The 19,836-nt window shown below is 40.5% G+C and overlaps 1 protein-coding gene across 1 annotated transcript in view; it reads right to left on the minus strand.

Annotated features, from left to right (window-relative positions):
* NTNG1 (netrin G1) overlaps positions 1-19,836 on the minus strand; it is a 623,318-nt gene that overhangs the window by 587,934 nt on the left and 15,548 nt on the right. The window contains exons 2-3 of the mRNA XM_073571673.1: positions 6,299-6,384; positions 2,257-2,386 (exon numbers count right to left, since the gene is read on the minus strand). The gene's annotated coding sequence lies outside the window, so the exon portion shown is untranslated. The remainder of the gene's footprint in view (positions 1-2,256; positions 2,387-6,298; positions 6,385-19,836) is intronic.

Below are 19,836 nucleotides of genomic sequence, written 5' to 3' on the forward strand. Positions count from 1 at the left end.
TTGTGTGAAAAATGTGATTTTTTTTTCACTGTTCAATGTTACAAACTTCTGTGAAGCACCTTGGATTTTATGGTTCTCACCACACATCTAGATAAGTTCCCTGAGTGGTCTAGTTTCCAAAATGGTACCACTAGTGAGTGGTTTTCACTGTTTAGGCCCATAAGGGGCTCTCCAAATGCAACATTGCATCTCCTAATTATTCCAACAAATTTTACATTCAAAAAGTCAAATGACGCTCCTTCCCGTCCGAGCTCTGTCGTGTGCCCAAACAGTGGTTTTCCCAACATATGGGGTATCTGCATACTCAGGAGAAATTGCTCAACAAATTTTGTTTTCCATTTTTTCCTGTTGCCCTTGCAAAAATAAAAAAATTGAGTCTAAAGTAAAATTTTTGTGAAAAAAAGTTAAATGTTCATTTTTTACTTCTACGTTCCATAAATTCCTGTGAAACAAATGAAGGGTTAATAAGGTTCTTGAATGTGATTTTGAACACCTTTAAATGGAATCTGTCAACCCATTTTCAGCCTATAATATGTGGCCATCGCCATCAGGGGCTTATCTACAGCATTTTGTAATGCTGTAGATAAACCCCCGATGTAACCTGAATGATAAGAAAAACAAGTTAGATTATACTCATCGGGGGGCGGTGGGTGTCATGGTCCGGTCCGGGTCCTCCCATCTTCATTCGATGACGTCCCCCTCCTTACTTCTGCCGCGGCTCCTGCGCAGGCGTACTTTCTCTGCCCTGTTGAAGGTAGAGTAAAGTACTGCAGTGCACAGGTGCCGGGAAAGGTCAGAGAGGTCCAGCGCCTGCGCACTGCAGTACTTTACTCTACCTTCAACAGGGCAGAGAAAGTAAGCCAGCGCAGGAGCCGCAGCAGAAGTAAGATGGAGGACTTCATCGTATGAAGATGGGAGGTGCCGGCCCGGACCGCGACACCCATCGGACCGGACCGGATTCCCAGGGTGAGTATAATCTAACTTGTTTTTCTTATCTTTCAGGTTACATCGGGGGCTTATCTACAGCATTACAGAATGCTGTAGATAAGCCCCTGATAGCAGTGGCCGCAGCTTATAGGCCAAAAATGGGGTGACAGATTCCCTTTAAGGGTGCAATTTTTAGAATGGTGTCACATTTGGGTATTTTCTGTCATATAGGCACCTCAAAGTCACATCAAATGTGATGTAGTCCCTAAAGAATGTTTTTTTTAAATTTTGTTGGAAAAATGAGAAAGCATTGGTCAAATTTTTAACCCTAATAACTTGATAACAAAAAAAAATGTTTCAAAAATAGTACTGATGTAAAGTAGACATGTGGGAAAAGTTATATATTAACTATTTTTTATGACATATCTCTCTGGTTTAAGGGCATAAATATTAAAAGTCTGAAAATTGCAAAATTTTTCAAATTTTTGTCAAATTTCCAATATTTGCACAACTAAATGCAAGTCATATCAAACAAATTTTTACCAGTATCATGAAGTACAATATGTCATGAGCAAACAGTCTCAAAATCAGTGGGATCTGTTGAAGCATTGCAGAGTTATAACCACATAAAATGTTTCCTGTCAGAATTGTAAAATTTGGCCTGGTCAAGGATTGTTAAAAAAGGCTTCAGGGAGAAGGGGATAAAAACTCAAACAATAGGTTAATTTCTGATGATAAATTCTTTTTAGTCACCTCTTGATTAAGAAGAGGCTGATTACAAAAATAGATTTATGGTAAGAAATGACCACGTACGAAGGTTACTTTATCTTAGGCTCATCATTGGTGGACCTTCAACATTCACAAATATAAAGGCTTTGATGGTGTACCAATTTAGCAGTGGTTGTTTAGAAAGACTGAAGAATACTAGACAAATATTAGAGGAGAAGTACAACGCATTAGCTTTGAGCTACCTATAATTTACACAGCACTTTTTGATGTTCACATCAGTTGCTTCAGTCGTTATCTTGGGAGATCAATTCTCAATCCCATGTAAAGGTGATGAAAAGAAAACTAAAAATAGAGACTGCCGTTTATTAGCTGCTCCGTGAAAGGTGTTTCTGTGCTTCAGAGCAAAGCTAGGAAAAACCAATCCAGTATAAACAAGGATTTCTATCGCTCAACCATCTGGGGTCAAGATAGTTTGGAAATTCTTTATAGAATTATTAGTTTTTATAATTTTTTCCTAGAAGCCACAAATTTAGTGATTTTGGAGCAATTGTATATGTTCTTACAAAGTGTTCTATTTGGAGAGATTGTAAATTACCGTACCTCCAAGGATGAAAGCGTGGCCACTTGTATTCCACTTCTTGGCAGTAACAGGGCACACTGACAGTGGGCTCTTTGAAGTAGCTTTTCCTCTCTGCAAAAATTGGTAGAAGACTACGAAAACTTTAAATAACTACAGTAAAACAAAAGAAAAGGGCTAACACGTGGTAGTATAAGTGTAATATGAATGTTCAAGTATAAACTGTGGCCATTAATAGACAAATTGAATAAAAACAATACGTAGAAACGCTGCAGCAAGTAAATAAATAGTAACACTTGTTAAAAACATAGAGTACTTAGTTGATATTTTTTAGTAAAAAAATCGTCAAATCATCCCACCGCGGCAAGGTGTACCAAATTAGGATGGTACCTATTTCTAATACCTTACATCACTATGTGCCAGCAGGCCTCAAAATAGATGGGCAGCCGAGTAGGACTTGGGCCTGACTGTGTATAACACCTGCCTGATTAAAGTTGAGTAGATAAGATACACAGTCCAAGGAGGCAACACTAGCCTCCAATGTACTAAGTACAAAAGATTCAAGTAAAATGTTAACTAACTACTTTATCTTCTTTATACGTGTTACTATTTATTTACTTGTATATGTACTCTTACACATTATACTTATACCAACAGGAGTGCTGCCCTTGTTTTTTGGTTTTGCTTCAGTTTCTTGTACTCAGTACTTTGAAGGTGTGCCCCCCCACCACCTTCGGCTTCACACCTTATCTACACCACATCTACTCAGCATTCCACAGGCAGGTGTTAAACACAGTCAGACCCAGGTCTTGTTCTACCCCTGTCTGTTTTGAGGCCTGCTGGCACATAGTGAGGTGAGATTTTAGAGAGAGAGAGAGAGAGAGATCATCCTGATTGGGTACACCTTGTTGCATGTAAATCAGGGAGAGTGCAATCTTATATACTGAGAGAAAAGGGAACATGGGACAGCCTCTGTGGTATAGGCCAAAATGTTGGGATTCTGCTGTACATATGAATAAATATTTTGTTCATTTTTGCAAATCAATCCTAGTCTGTGCTACAGGTTTAATTGTATTTTCTATGAAAGAGCCACTGCCAGACTTTTCTGGCGAATTACCACTTAAAGAACAAAAGGATCTGCAGTATGAAATTAGACATGACAGATCATTATCTCCCCCGACATCACCTGTTAGTGGTCCCCATACACAATTTACTGTCAGCCGAACCTATCTATTTCAGTGGAATGGGCCGATCCTTAATTGGGACTGCTCCAGCGACACATGCTTCTGTCTCCAGATATCTCTATATTCACTCTGGGCATGGTGCTGGTGTGGAAGACACATAACGGTCAATATCCTCGGAAGGAGCAGGCACTGTCCAGGGATATGTGGTTCTGCCCAGATAGACAGAATAGGTGTGCGGTGTCCAGCAGCTCAACATGTGTAATCAGTTTCTTGCTGATTCTGGTTCTGTCTTTTCAATTACTAATCTAGCTAGTTTGATAATTCTTGCTTCAGGCACGTTTCTCCGGCCTGCAGCTTCTCCGTGGAAACAACCAAGAGGGCCCCTTTGTATGTCCAGATCCTTGTATTGGCGTTATAGGGTGAAGGCAGGGATTTCTCTGGGATCTGCAAGCGCCAAATCTATTTGAGGTAACCTTTTTGAGCTGACTGCTTCAGGCAGACTTTACAGATATACTGTTGTGCTTAAAAGTTTACATACCCCGGCAGAATTTTTGCTTTCTTGGCCTTTTTTCAGAGAATATGAATTATAACACCAAAACTTTTTCTCCACTCATGGTCAGTGGTTCAGTGAAGCCATTTATTGCCAAACTACTTTGTTTTCTCTTTTTAAATCTTAATGACAACCCAAAACATTGAAATGAGCCTGATCAAACATTCACATACCCCATTTCTTAAAACCGTGTATTGCCCCCTCTAACATCAATGACAGCTTGAAGTCTTTTGTGGTAGTTGTGGATGAGGTTCTTTATTTTCTCAGTTAGTAAAGCTGCCCACTCTTTTTGGCAAAAAGCCTCCAGTTCCTGTAAATTCCAGGGCTGTCTAGCATGATCTGTGCTCTCCCCAGAGTGGCTCAAGGTCAGGAGACTGAGATGGCCACTCCAGAAACTTCACTTTGTTCTGCTGTAGCCAATGACAGGTCAACTTGACATTGTGTTTTGGATCGTTGTCATATTGGAACGTCCAAGTACGTCCAATGTGCAGCCTCCAGGGCTGACTATTGCAAATTTGCCTCCAAAATTTGCTGATAATGTGCTGCATTCATCTTTCTTTCAATTATGACCAAGTTTCCTGTGCCTTTATAGTTCACACATCCCCAAAACATTAGCGATACACCTCCCTGCTCTACAGTAGGAATGGTGTTTCTTTCAACATAGTTCTTATTAACCGCTCTCGAAATGTCACGTTTATGGTTGTGGCCAAAAAGTTCAATTTTAGTCTCTTCACTTCAAATTACCTTGTTCTAGAAGTTTTGAGGCTTGTCTATGTGCTGTTTTGCATATAGTAGGCAAGAAACTTTGTGGCATTTGCGCAGTAATGGCTTTCTTCTGTTGAATCAGCCATGCAGCCCATTTTTCTTCAAGTGCATCCTTATTATGCATCTTAAAACAGCCTCACCACTAGTTTTCAGAGAGTCCAGTATTTCAGCTGATGTTATTTGTGCATTTTTCTTTGCATCCCAAACAATTTTCCAGGCAGTTGTGGATGAAATTTTTGTTGGTCTACCTGACCGTGGTTTTGTTTTTACAGAGCCCTTTAATTTCCATTTGTTAATCACAGTTTGAACTCTGCTGACTAGCTTTATCAATTCCTTTGGATGTTTTTTTGTATCTCTTTCCCGTTTTATACAGTTCAACTACCTTTTCCCATAAATCCGTTGACAGTTCTTTTGCTTTCCCATGACTCACAATCCAGAAACGTCAGTGGATGGATGAAAGATGCAAGAGTCTGTCTGGATCCCAGAAACTCACTCAGCTTTTATGCAAACACACTGATTACAAGCAAACAGGTCACTGGTAAGGATGTTACCTTTAGTAGCCATTCAAACCCATTTGTGTCAACTTCTGTGCATGTTATCAGGCCAAAAACACCAGGGTATGTCAACTTTTGATCAGGGTCATTTGGATGTTTTGGGTTGTCACTATGATTTAAAAGGAGAAAACACAGTAGTTTGACAATAAATTGCTTCACCCAACCACTAACCATGAGTCGAGAAAAAGTTTTGGTGTTATCTTTCATATTCTCTGTAAAAGGCCAAGAAAGCAAACATTCTGCAGAGGTATGTAAACTTTTGAGCACAACTGTATGTTGTGTGACATGTGGTTGTATATGTAAATAAGAGGCACCGTCCTGAAAGTAAAATTTTCTTAATTTAGCCCATAGGAACTGTATTATTGAATTTTTATCACATATTTAAGTAAGAGCACATGCGATGCTATATTCTACAAGTTTTTTTTTCGATTCTCTTTGAATGTCATCATAGCACCATATGAGGTTAGAAATTCTCAGAAATGTGTATTTTGCAACATTAAATTTAAGAGGAAGAAACTGAAAAAGGCAAAAAAGCGGAAACCAATACAGCGGCGAACATTTTCATTACTGCCTAAAAATTTAAACCCATAAAAAATTCAATTGTTTCAGTGTTTCACTTCAATCGGAAAAGTTAAAAATGAAAAACTTAATTTACATATATATGGCGACGTGTATTTGTGAGTGTTTTGTGTTGTTCAGGGACAAGCAGGTCAGGATGCTCATTAAAAATGAAACAAAGTCCCATCCCTGATTGTTTTTTCATGTGTAATTGGGAACAGACAAATGTGTGCAGTATACGTAGGAGAATGATAGTATTGCTATTACAAAGAATGTTATATGGAAGCATTTAATGAAGAGCAGATTTACCAGCGATATTAAGGAGAAGTGTTAAAATGCAGTGTAAAGTAATGAAGGTATCGTCTGCTGAATATAAGGCTCATTCATACCAGGCAGTATACAATTAATGAAAAGAAAATTTAGGAAAGGATTACACTGCATAAAATACATTTACCTCAAGGATTTAGTTCCCCCATAAATTCCATTATCATTAGCTCGGAAACTAAACCTTTCTCATTCGATAGATCAAGCCGTTATAACCTTGAAGAAAGAAAAGATTTCATGATCCCATATTCCTGTACTGGACTCTGAGATCCCTAGAGTTTTATGTATGTCTGTGTGTGTGTGTGTGTATATATATATATATATATATATATATATATATATATATATATATACATACATACATATACACACAGCTCAGGCAAGAATTAAGAAACCACTTCCAAATGTTCAGTTTTTCTGATTTTTCTCTTCGTATATTTTTGAGTAAAATGTAAATGCAAGGTTGGTTTTTTTTCGGAAAAGGAGAAATGGTCAAAATTAAAAAAAACAAAACAAAACAGTGCTTTTAGACCTCAAATAAAGCAAAGAAAACAAGATCATAATTATTTAGAAACTTAGAAACCACAATACTAATGTTTTAACTCAGGAAGAATTCAGAAATCAATATTTTGTGGAATAACCATGATTTTTAAAAACAGCTTTCATGTGTCTTGGCATGCTTTCCACCAGTCTTTCACACCGCTTCTGGCACAAAAATTTTAGCAGTTCTTCTTTGTTTGATGGCTTGTGACTATACACCATCCTCTTGATTACATTCCAGAGGTTTTCAATGGGATTCAGGTCTGGAAAATGGGCTGCACATGACAGGGTTTTGATGTGGTGGTCTCCTAATTTTTGCCAGAGCTGTGTACAAATATATATTTATATATATATATATATACACATACACACACAGTATATAATATATATTATATATATATACAGTTGTGGCCAAAAGTATTGACACCCCTGCAATTCTGTCAGATAATACTGTTTCTTCCTGAAAATTATTGCAAACACAAATTCTTTGTTATTATTATCTTCATTTAATTTGTCTTAAATGAAAAAACACAAAAAGAATTGTCCTAAAGCCAAATTGGATATATTTCCACACCAAACATAAAAAAGAGGGTGGACAAAAGTATTGGCACTGTTCGAAAAATCATGTGATGCTTCTCTAATTTGTGTAATTAACAGCACCTGTAACTTACCTGTGGCACCTAACAGGTGTTGGCAATAACTAAATCACACTTGCAGCCAGTTGACATGGATTAAAGTTCACTCAACCGCTGTCCTGTGTCCTTGTGTGTACCATATTGAGCATGGAGAAAAGAAAAAAGACCAAAGAACTGTCTGAGGTCTTGAGAAACCAACTTGTGAGGAAGCATGAGCAATCTCAAGGCTACAAGTCCATCTCCAAAGACCTAAATGTTCCTGTGTCTACTGTGCGCAGTGTCATGAAGAAGTTTAAAGCCCATGGCACTGTGGCTAACCTCCCTAGATGTGGACGGAAAAGAAAAATTGACAAGAGATTTCAACGCAAGATTGTGCGGATGTTGGATAAAGAACCTCGACTAACATCCAAACAACTCAGCTGCCCTGCAAGCTGCCCTGCAGTCCGAGGGTACAACAGTGTCAACCCGTACTATCCGTTGGCATCTGAATAAAAAGGGACTGTATGGTAGGAGACCCAGGAAGACCCCACTTCTTACTCCGAGACATAAAAAAGCCAGGTTGGAGTTTGCCAAAACTTACCTGAAAAAGCCTAAAACGTTTTCGAAGAATGTTCTCTGGTCAGATGAGACAAAAGTAGAGCTTTTTGGGCAAAGGCATCAACATAGAGTTTACATGAGAAAAAAAGAGGCATTCAAAGAAAAAAACACGGTCCCTACAGACAAACATGGCGGAGGTTCCCTGATGTTTTGGGGTTGCTTTGCTGCCTCTGGCACTGGACTGCTTGACCATGTGCATGGCATTATGAAGTCTGAAAACTACCAACAAATTTTGCAGCATAATGCAGGGCCCAGTGTGAGAAAGCTCGGTCTCCCTCAGAGGTCATGGGTCTTCCAGCAGGACAATGATCCAAAACACACTTCAAAAAGCACTAGAAAATGGTTTGAGAGAAAGCACTGAAGACTTCTAAGGTGGCCAGCAATGAGTCCAGACCTGAATCCCATAGAACACCTGTGGAGAGATCTAAAAATGGCAGTTTGGAGAAGGCACCCTTCAAATATCAGGGACCTGGAGCAGTTTGACAAAGAAAAATGGTCTAAAATTCCAGCAGAGCATTGTAAGAAACTCATTGATGGTTACCGGAAGCGGTTGGTCGCAGTTATTTTGGCTAAAGGTTGTGCAACCAAGTATTCGGCTGAGGGTGCCAATACTTTTTTCTGGCCCATTTTTGGAGTTTTGTGTAAAATGATCAATGTTTTGCTTTTTGCTTCATTCTCTTTTGTGTTTTTTCATTTAAGACAAATTAAATGAAGATAATAATACCAAAGAATTTGTGATTGCAATCAGTTTCAGGAAGAAACTGAGTATTATCGCACAAAATTGCAGGGGTGTCAATACTTTTGGCCACAACTGTGTATATATATACAGTCATGGCCAAAAGTATTGACACCCCTGCAATTCTGTCAGATAATACTCAGTTTCTTCCTGAAAATGATTGCAAACACAAATTCTTTGGTATTATTATCTTCATTTAATTTGTCTTAAATGAAAAAACACAAAAGAGAATGAAGCAAAAAGCAAAACATTGATCATTTCACACAAAACTCCAAAAATGGGCCGGACAAAAGTATTGGCACCATCAGCCTAATACTTGGTTGCACAACCTTTAGCCAAAATAACTGCGACCAACTGCTTCCGGTAACCATCAATGAGTTTCTTACAATGCTCTGCTGGAATTTTAGACCATTCTTCTTTGGCAAACTGCTCCAGGTCCCTGATATTTGAAGGGTGCCTTCTCCAAACTGCCATTTTTAGATCTCTCCACAGGTGTTCTATGGGATTCAGGTCTGGACTCATTGCTGGCCACCTTAGAAGTCTCCAGTGCTTTCTCTCAAACCATTTTCTAGTGCTTTTTGAAGTGTGTTTTGGGTTATTGTCCTGCTGGAAGACCTATGACCTCTGAGGTAGACCCAGCTTTCTCACACTGGGCCCTATATTATGCTGCAAAATTTGTTGGTAGTCTTCTGACTTCATAATGCCAAGCACACAGTCAAGCAGTCCAGTGCCAGAGGCAGCAAAGCAACCCCAAAACATCAGGGAACCTCCGCCATGTTTGACTGTAGGGACCGTGTACTTTTCTTTGAATGCCTCTTTTTTCTCCTGTAAACTCTATGTTGATGCTTTTGCCCTAAAAGCTCTACTTTTGTCTCATCTGACCAGAGAACATTCTTCCAAAATGTTTTAGGCTTTTTCAGGTAAGTTTTGGCAAACTCCAGCCTGGCTTTTTTATGTCTCGGGGTAAGAAGTGGAGTCTTCCTGGGTCTCCTACCATACAGTCCCTTTTCATTCAGATGCCGACGGATAGTACGGGTTGACACCGTTGTACCCTCGGACTGCAGGGCAGCTTGAACTTGTTTGGATGTTAGTGGAGGTTCTTTATCCAACATCCGCACAATCTTGCATTGAAATCTCTTATCAATTTTTCTTTTCCGGCCACATCTAGAGAGGTTAGCCACAGTGCCATGGGCTTTAAACTTCTTGATGACACTGCGCACGGTAGACACAGGAACATTCAGGTCTTTGGAGATGGACTTGTAGCCTTGATATTGCTCATGCTTCCTCACAATTTGGTTTCTCAAGTCCTCAGACAGTTCTTTGGTCTTCTTTCTTTTCTCCATGCTCAATGTGGTACACACAAGGACACAGGACAGAGGTTGAGTCAACTTTAATCCATGTCAACTGGCTGCAAGTGTAATTTAGTTATTGCCAACACCTGTTAGGTGCCACAGGTAAGTTATAGGTGCTGTTAATTACACAAATTAGAGAAGCATCACATGATTTTTCGAACAGTGCCAATACTTTTGTCCACCCTCTTTGTTATGTTTGGTGTGGAATTATATCCAATTTGGCTTTAGGACAATTCTTTTTGTGTTTTTTCATTTAAGACAAATTAAATGAAGATAATAATACCAAAGAATTTGTGTTTGCAATCATTTTCAGGAAGAAACTGAGTATTATCTAACAGAATTGCAGGGGTGTCAATACTTTTGGCCATGACTGTATATATATATATATATATATATATATACTACTCAAAAAAATAAAGTGAACACTATTCCATTTGCAACAGGCTGTTTGTGTTCCCTTTATTTGTGTGAGCAGTAAATATATATATAAATATATATTGTGAGGCAGTAACCGGTGTCATATGTGAGGGTCGCTATGTGTCCCCCAGGTTGCGCTCAGAAGCATATTAGATCCGCTGGAGTGCCTTGTGCACACCAGCATATGGTCTCACAAAGGGTCTGAGAATCTTATCTTGGTACCTAATGGCAGTCAGGCTACCTCTGGAGAGCATATGGAGGGCTGTGCTGCCCTCCAAAGAAATGCCACCCCACATCATTACTAACCCACTGCCAAACCGGTCATGCTGAAGGATGTTGCAGCCAGCACATCACTCTCCACGGCATTTCCAGAATCTATAATGTCTGTCACATGTGCTCAGTGTGAACCTGCTTTCATCTGTGAAGAGCACAGGGCGCCAGTGGTAAATTTGCCAATCCTGTTTGCTCTTTGACAAATGCCAAGCGTTCTGCACGGTGTTGGGCTGTGAACTCAACCCCCATCTGTGGATGTCGCGCACTCAGACCATCCTCATGGAGTCAGTTTCTAACCGTTTTTACAGACACATGCATATTTGTGGCCTGCTGGGGGTCATTTTGCAGGGCTCTGGCAGTGCTCCTCCTGTTCCTCCTTGCACAAAGGCTGAAGTAGCAGTCCTGCTGCTGGGTTGTTGCCCTTCCACGGCCCCCTCCACATCTCCTGGTGTACTGGCCTGTCTTCTTGTAGCGCCTCCACTCAATTAAGGTCCATCACCATTGTTACTACCATCTGGCCTTTTATTCTGCATTTAATTTGAAGCACGGCACCTTCTTTTTATGCTATTTTTAGTCCATTTTGACAGTGCAAGCACATTCTCGGTCTATGTACCAGCTGCCCGCACCTCTTACTGGTAGCGCCAGTGTATATCTCTTTGTGCACGATCATCAATATCATATTTGTGGAGATGCGACACCCAGCGCACCCACTGATCAGCTGTTCTTGATGCCGGCAGCAGCCAGATGGGATTAGTTGTGGAGCGGAAAAGCACAGCTTTACCCAGCAGCATCATTATACAGTACAACTGATGGAGCTGTGCAGTTCCGAAGTGATCACATCCGGCTGCCACAAGCACCAGGTAAGGCTAATCAGTGGGGTGTCAGGAGTGTCAGGTGTCACATCTCCCATGGATCTGATATTTTATGACCTATCCTAAGTATAGATAATCAATTTAAAAGTAGTCAGCAACCCCTTTAAGACCCATTTTGCCAGGCCTATAATCGAGAAACAAGCATTTTTTTAGAATGCTCGTTGCCAATTATTGATCCATCAGTACAGGCTGGCAATCACCTGATGAATGAACAAATTGCTAGTTTGTAGATGTTTAAGATTATTATTATGCGTTGCTTATATAGCGCTATCTTATTCCGCAGAGCTTTACACACATCATCACTGTCCCCATTGGGGCTCATAATCTAAATTCCCCATCAGTATGTCTTTAGAGTGTGGGAGGAAACCGGAGAACCTAGAGGAAACCCACACAAACACGGGGAGAGCATAAACCCATAGAAGATGTTGTTCTTGGTGCTAACCACTTAGCCACCGTGCTGTCCATAGATGGTTTAAAAAGCATGGTTCTTGGGAATATAATATATGGTGTAATCTGCTGTCAATAACAAGGTATTCTATGCACTCAAAATGATCACATTAATGATGGCTTTTTAGTCTGTACACATAGAAATCAGGCCATTTTCTCTGGCTTTTTTGCTTATTAATGTGGAGGCCCCTTTGAGGAAAGGGTCCAAGTTCCCACAGTGCCACCTATGAAGACTGGAGCAACTTGATATCACGTAATACTTTCATGATGGTTCTAGCTTTCATCTTTTGAGACTTCCTTGAGTAACTATGGACTTTCATTAAGACCAGGCACATTATTTCACCTCGTTCTTTTCTTGACTCTGTTATGGCCAGACATAGTATCTTACCTTGTTCTTGTCCAGCAAAAAGCTCAGTAAGTGATACACCACTGGAATCACGGTCTTTGCCTCTTCATAATGCTGCTCTCAGATAAAGCAGCAAAAACCTTGTGACAGATTCCCTTTAACAGATTTGAGGAAAATCAGACACTGCTGACATCCCATAATATTTAGGTGGCATGAGCAGAGGTTTATGAAAAAAAGAAAGTGAAAGACACAATTATCTGGAGGAATGCTTTTTTTCAAATAACAAGTAATTTTTTTTTTCAAAGGGGGCACTACTGCCATTTGTATACAGTTTTATTTATTAAGTACAGGTAGTTTTTCTTAATCAAAAACTAGAAGTGAATTCATCAGAAAGGAGAAACATATGCATTTTATAAGTCCTGTGTGTGAAGCCACCTAGAATCTTTACAGAAAGAAAGATTTCAAAGTGGAATGTTATGTGACACAATGAAGGGAATTGACTCGACACTATCATATAATTAAAATGGGAGACTTCTGTGTGAATTCCTGTGTGTACTCGGTCTGACATCCAAAGCCAAAGCATGGTGGTGTTCAGCTAACCAGTCCCACATGAGGAAAAGATATTATAGTGTGTCCAGTGAAGAAGAAAGTTAGCGGCACTCACCAGTGTCCATACATTTTTTTTTTTATTTATTTCACATCTTTATTAAAACCATCTATGTGGCAGAGGGAGAAAGGAGATGAGGGAGGGCAGCAGTTGCAGCAGAACAGATGACGGCCTTTTCGCTTTGGAGTGCGCTTCAACGGGTCTGACCGGCAGTCATTTAAATGCTTGCTTACAGAAGTAGACCAAAGCAAATGATGCACACCGAGAAACCTGCTCTAAGCTATGACGGGGTGTGTTCTTTTTTGACTGTTGTTGCTTCCTTCTTATGATTGGCCAGCATTATACAAGGGGAAAGTACACGCCCCCAGTGAAAACTATCTAATAATAAACACTCAGACTGCAGTAGAACTGGAACAGAAGTATTTAATCACATTTATAACCTAACATGGAAAAACGTAGACGCCTCCAGTGAAAATTATCTGATAATACCCACTTGGACTGGAATAGATATATTTAATCAGTTTTGTAATGACCTAAGATATAAATCTCGAAAGGGCAAACACTGACATCCAAAATCATTTTGACAAAGCAAAATGTCTGTATCACTAAAGTTTTGTCAAAACCAAACACCAAGAAGTATCAAAAACAAAGCAACTTTATTTAGAACTTGACATAGCAAAAATCACATCGAAAGCAGAAAAAAATGCATAATTTCATTTGATAGGTGCAGTTATTCTGCAGAGAATCTGCCATATCAAAAACTCACAAAATACTCATCAGGAGAATGTAGCCGTAAAAGTTAATTTTAATCAATAGATCTTAGAATAATAATAATAAGTTACACAACTGGATGTGTTAAAAAAGTTCCTGTGCTGATATAAATCTTATAAATGTGTCACTGAAATGTACTAATAGCTGTGTCTGCCCTGCAGGAGCATGGTTGGCACATACCAGCTGGGCAGGGGATGACACAAAAGAGTGTACAGACAGAACAGCATGGGATCACAGGTGATTATTATTAGTCAGGTTAAACCTTTCCCTGTTCATTTAAAGGGAATCTGTCAGCAGGTTTGTGCTATGTAATCCGAGAGCATCATAAGGTAAAGGTTGAAACACAGATTTCATCGATTTGTCACTTATTAGGCTTTGTGTTTTTTTTCCCAGAAAATTAAGGTTTTATAACCAGGAGATTATCACTGCCCATGCTAGCTCCCTCATCCTAAATGGTCCAACCATGTCCCCCTTCTCTGATAAAGCAGCTCACTGTCAATAGACAATGTACACAGAAAGCCGTGGCATGGGCAAGGGCAGCTTTATGAGTGTTGTCACATGCTACATCTAAAATCTCTGGAAAAACAACACTTCCCAAAAACCAGTATATTTGTGGGATTAAAGAGGAATAAACATAGATTTTTATTAAAAATGGATACTTTCACCCCTTTCCGACATCGGGTGTAATAGTACATAATACTATTAGTACATAGTTAGTACATAGTAAAGTTATGGCTCTGGGAAGAAGGGGAGCAAAAAACGAAAACGTAAAAACGAAAATCCTGCTGGGGTTAAGGGGTTAATGAGAAATATTAATATATATTTTTTTAAATACGTAGGGAATTCTATTTGTAGCCAAAGTACCCTGCTCAAAAAAATAAAGGGAACACTTAAACAACAGAATATAACTCCAAGTAAATCAAACTTCTGTGAAATCAAACTGTCCACTTAGGAAGCAACACTGATTGACAATCAATTTTACATGCTGTTGTGCAAATGGAATAGACAACAGATTGAAATTATTGGCAATTATCAAGACATACTCAATAAAGGACTGGTTCTGCAGGTGGGGACCACAGACCACATCTCAGTACCAATGCTTTCTGGCTGATGTTTTGGTCACTTTTGAATGTTGGTTGTGCTTTCACACTCGTGGTAGCATGAGACAGACTCTACAACCCTCACAAGTGGCTCAGGTAGTGCAGCTCATCCAGGATGGCACATCAATGCAAGCTGTGGCAAGAAGGTTTGCTGTGTCTGTCAGCGTAGTGTTCAGAGGCTGGAGGCACTACCTGGAGACAGGCCAGTACACCAGGAGACGAGGAGGGGGCCGTAGGAGGGCAACAACCCAGAAGCAGGACCGCTACCTCAGCCTTTGTTTAAGGAGGAACAGGAGGAGCACTGCCAAAGCCCTGCAAAATGACCTCCAGCAGGCCACAAATGTGCATGTGTCTGCACAAACGGTTAGAAACCGACTCCATGAGGATGGTCTGAGGGCCCGACATCAACAGATGGGGGTTGTGCAAGTACACATGCAATATAATGATTGGAGATTGGAGAATTCATTCATTAACCAGCTGTTATTCTGTTAATCTTGTAAACCTTAACTCAGTATACTGATTTTTGGGAAGTGTGGTGTTTCTAATGCCTTGAATGTTTATGTAACCACTACTGTGCCTTATTTGTTGTGATCTAAAAATCCCGCTCGTAGAAACGTGCTCCCGGTTTCAGTGCCAACAGCAGGGCGATACCTTGTCCCAAGGACTCTTTTTCGCTGGACAGTATCTTCAGTATCACTGTAGGGCACTACCTCATCCTAAGGTCCTCTTCCAGCTAGGCAGTATGCTACCTGGGCCTCTAAGCCTTTCTCTTGCAGGGTTTCCCACTTGCTTGTTTCATCCTGCCGCCTCTATAACTAGATCCTTTTCCTCATAAGCCTTGAAGTTCCACCCTAGGAAAAACTCATCTTGCCACTTTGCCTTCCTCTTCTTGACTAAAATGGATTTTGTTTTCCAAGAATCTGACAGAACTCCCTCCCACTATGGGTTGTACTTCTTGTTAGCCCTCACTGTCTTTGTGCCTGCTATCTGTCCCTGCCTTGTTACTGGGCAGGTTTCACGTTTCATCTGCATTCTATACAAGAATAAAAAAGAAGACATTGAGATATTGTGGTCATTGGTTAGTGCTGCAGCCCATTGGGAAATTAACAGTTGTTACCTCAAGAAAACATCAGGAAAAAACATTATTCTACATAATCTATACTACCATAGCATTGATGTCTTCAGGGAGAACATGACAGCTGGTTCCCCTCCTCATATTCCTCCCTTCATAAATGATGGTTGTGTCATCATCCATGCTGGATCAGGACTGATATAAAGCACAGGTAACCTTTTTTTTCTGTGCTTAGGTTTGGTTTTTGCCCCCCGGTAGCCATTAGGATTATTGCACTGTGGTGTCTTTTGTTCTAAATTTGCCCCCCAGTGGTGGTGAGCGTCATTGCACTCTGTTTCTTTAGTTAAGTGCACATGTTTAAAAAGCAGGTGTGATTGCTGGCTTTGCTATAAAAGAGTCACAGGTGTTGCAATCAGTGTTGGTGATAGTATTCATTTCCAACCATCCCTGGTGGAGGAAGGAGCTGGAGAGAGCTCCTTGCAGCACGGTCTGAGCCCTGGTGTGGAAGGAGTCAGAGGAGATTTCCTTGCAGCTCTGACAGAGCTTGGTGGCAGCATTTCAGGAGGAGAGTTGCATTCTGGTGGTGGACTCTGCTGCCGGGAGCAAGTGCACAGAGTGAAGCTAAGTGGTGTTCCCCTGTTTGTGTTTTCTCTTTGTGTGTATTAGTACAGCGGTGGGGCCAGTGCCTGCGCCACCCAGCTCCCTAGCAAGGGATAGGTGTAGGGTGTGCTAGGGCAACAGGTATCCTGAGCGGCGCCCGGTGCGGAAGCGGCATAAGGAACGTTATGAGCGTTAGGGACATTGCCTCAGGGGAGTGCAGGAGGTCTCCACTTCCCCTTTCCCTATCGCAGGGCCCACCGTTGTAACTGTTGTCCCTCCCCCTTGTCTTGTTGTTTACAGTTACCGGCCTGCGGGCCGTGTCACACAAGACAGCTTCACGTGCCGCGTCGTGTTGTTTCAGTCACCGGCCTGCGGGTCGCGTCACACAGGACAGGTCCACGTTACAGGTTGTCTTTGACCATCCAGGAACCCATAAGACACCATTCAACACAAAACAATAAAAAACATTAATTTTTTTCTTCTCCATAAGGCAGATGTCTTGTTTTTTTGTTTCTTTAGGTCCGCATGACCCCAGTACCACTAGATTTGGTGCCGGAACCAAGTGTCCATGTCCGTAATTAACAGAGGCACACAGGCCAAGACAGTAGCAGCCATTCCTGTTCAAGGGCAAGTCCTCAAGATTCCTGACCTGACTGGAATAACAGGTCGTCGGTTTCCCCTGCCTTAAACATTGGACACAATCCATGGGGCGGGTACAGTCCTTTGTTCCCCATCAGTCCACAAAATGGGGACACAGGGCATACAGTCCTTATTTGGGACTGGGCATAGTCCTCAGCAAAAGGTGTGCAGTCCTTTTGCAGCTGCAAAGTTCTTCATACCAGCAAGAGGGTAAAACAGGGTCAGCCATCCTTGACTAACAAGAAGGGAGTCTTGGACAGTCCCACCAACCCTTTAAGGGAGAGAAAAAAAAATCCCACAGGCCCTATAGCCTAAGAAGATTCCATCAGTCCCTTTTTTTCTTTTTGAAAACAAACAGAGGCAGGATGCCTCAAACTTGAGTATTTAAGACCCGATTAGTGGCTCCATATAGACCAATTTTCCTCGCTAATCAGCCTCTTGGGTCTCGGACTGCGGGGATCACCCCAAACTCGCCATAGCTCGGTTCATCAGCCTTGTCAATCCCCGTCCGTGCCTCCTCCTGCACACTGTGATCACCCCAGCAGTAGATGCGGTACTCATGGACCACCAGTGCCATCTTTGTTTCCTCTCCAGGACCTCGCACCTTTGTGCCGATAAGGTTCTATGGAACATAAAACGCTTTTTCACATTCTCATGTTATAACCATTTTTCTAATTAAGGGAGACGTACAAGACCATCTGGATCACCCTCTCACAAATTCCCCTTAAAGGAAAAAATAAAGCTTTTTTCATAAAATAGAAAACTGCACAGACGTTAGCTCTAGTTAGCATCTTTGCCCACCATTTTATTTAATTACGGTAATGGCATTTTAGCCTTATGATAATTTATTGTGTAATGAACATAATTGATTCTGATAATTATTCAGAATGTTATTACTGAACATCCCATAGGTTTGTCAGTAATTGAACTGTGTAACTCCTCCTCTATCAGCCCCTAGAGAACTTATCCCCCCTCCCCGGGCAGCTGCAATGACCCCTATTCCAGCTCTCCTCCTGGCTGATTTTTCATAACAGCATATTATATCTAAGACGATGCAAATCATTATATCTGCAGATCGCTAGATATGTATACAAAAGAGATGATAAACAGATACAGCAGGGAAATAGCCGAGTCCTCTGAGGGAGACGTCTGCATACAGTATGTTAATACAGTTAACATAAGCAGACAAATCAATAGTACAAAGACAGGAAAACATTCTCTTCCTCCAGTATAGGCAGAGAAATAATGGCATTGATTCCTGGCCAGCTTAACCATGTCAAAGGTTAAGTGACATTTAAGACATCTGCATTATCCATCACAGAATGGTAATGTATATTAACTGTGTCAGCATGGTCCCTGGAACGCCCGAATCTGCCGCAGGAAATTACGCTTGCATAATACACCAATAATATTATAGCATACTTTTATAGAATAGAGCTCAAAAACTAGCTAACCTCAATACAGCCATTATTACTGCAGCGTTCGGTGTTCATTTCTTTATTATAAAGGACAATACCCCACTAACCTTAAAGTAACAAGAAATTTCCTCCAAAGGTCTTCTCATGAGAAGCAATTGTAAAGGGGACCCACATGGAGAAATCCTGAAATAATAAGATTTTTTTGTCTGGCTTTAAATAAATCAATAATTCACAGGTATTGACTGGCCCATGGGGGAACAGGCGAAACCCCCAGTGGGCCCCTATAGGGTGGAGATACCAGGTAATTGTGTTTTTCACAAACTATTTTATTTTAATTTTGATGCTATTTTCATCCAGTACATTCCCTATCATGGGAGACCATTTATCTTGTATCTCCACCCTAATAACGCACTCCCGGAACCCCTGGAGGATATTCCAACAGTACACAGCTGTACCTATTAGATTTAGGTTATGTATTCTTGGATCCATGTCCTAATGTACACAACTTCTTCAGTTGAGAAAATTCCCTATCTTTGATTGTAACATTTTTGTTGTGCTGTTTTCTTTCCTACTTTCCTCTAAGGAACTTCAGTATTGATAGGCCCCTTTGCAGAAATGGGCCCGCTAACCTTTCAGATGAACAGTAGCTTGCACAATAGACTTGATTCCCAGACAAAGCCATCATCTCATCACTCATTTAACAAACCACAGAGTTAATTATATAAAAGCATAGATAAATGTGTGCATATGGGTAATGTAATATTTGCATGGTGCTGAACAGAGGGTCTCCAGAGTCACGTTTTACTGGTGGTCAGTTGTACTCTGGAACGCTTCAATGTATCCAAGCGATTCTGGGATTACTTTTTCATGTAACATTGTACTTTATGGCAGTGGTAAATTTAGGTCAATATTTTTTGTTTATTTGTTAAAATATCAGAATTTTAGAGAAAATTTTTCAATTTTCAAACTTTTACATTTTATGCCCTTAAACCTGATTGTTATATCGCACAAAATAGTTAATAAATAACATTTTACACGTCTACTTTAACCCCTTTGAGATGTAGCCTGTTTTCACTCCAATAACCAGTCCAATTTTTACAAATCTGACCACTGTCACTTTATGAGGTCATAACTCTGGAACGCTTCAATGGATCCTGGTGATTCTGAGATTATTTTCCCGTGACATATAGTACTTTATGATAGCTGTAAAATTTGGCAAAAATTTCACAATATTCACAATTTTAAT

The sequence above is a fragment of the Dendrobates tinctorius genome, unplaced genomic scaffold (assembly GCF_039654945.1).
Source record: "Dendrobates tinctorius isolate UK_male_01 unplaced genomic scaffold, ASM3965494v1 ptg000029l, whole genome shotgun sequence".
Lineage (NCBI taxonomy): Eukaryota > Metazoa > Chordata > Amphibia > Anura > Dendrobatidae > Dendrobates > Dendrobates tinctorius.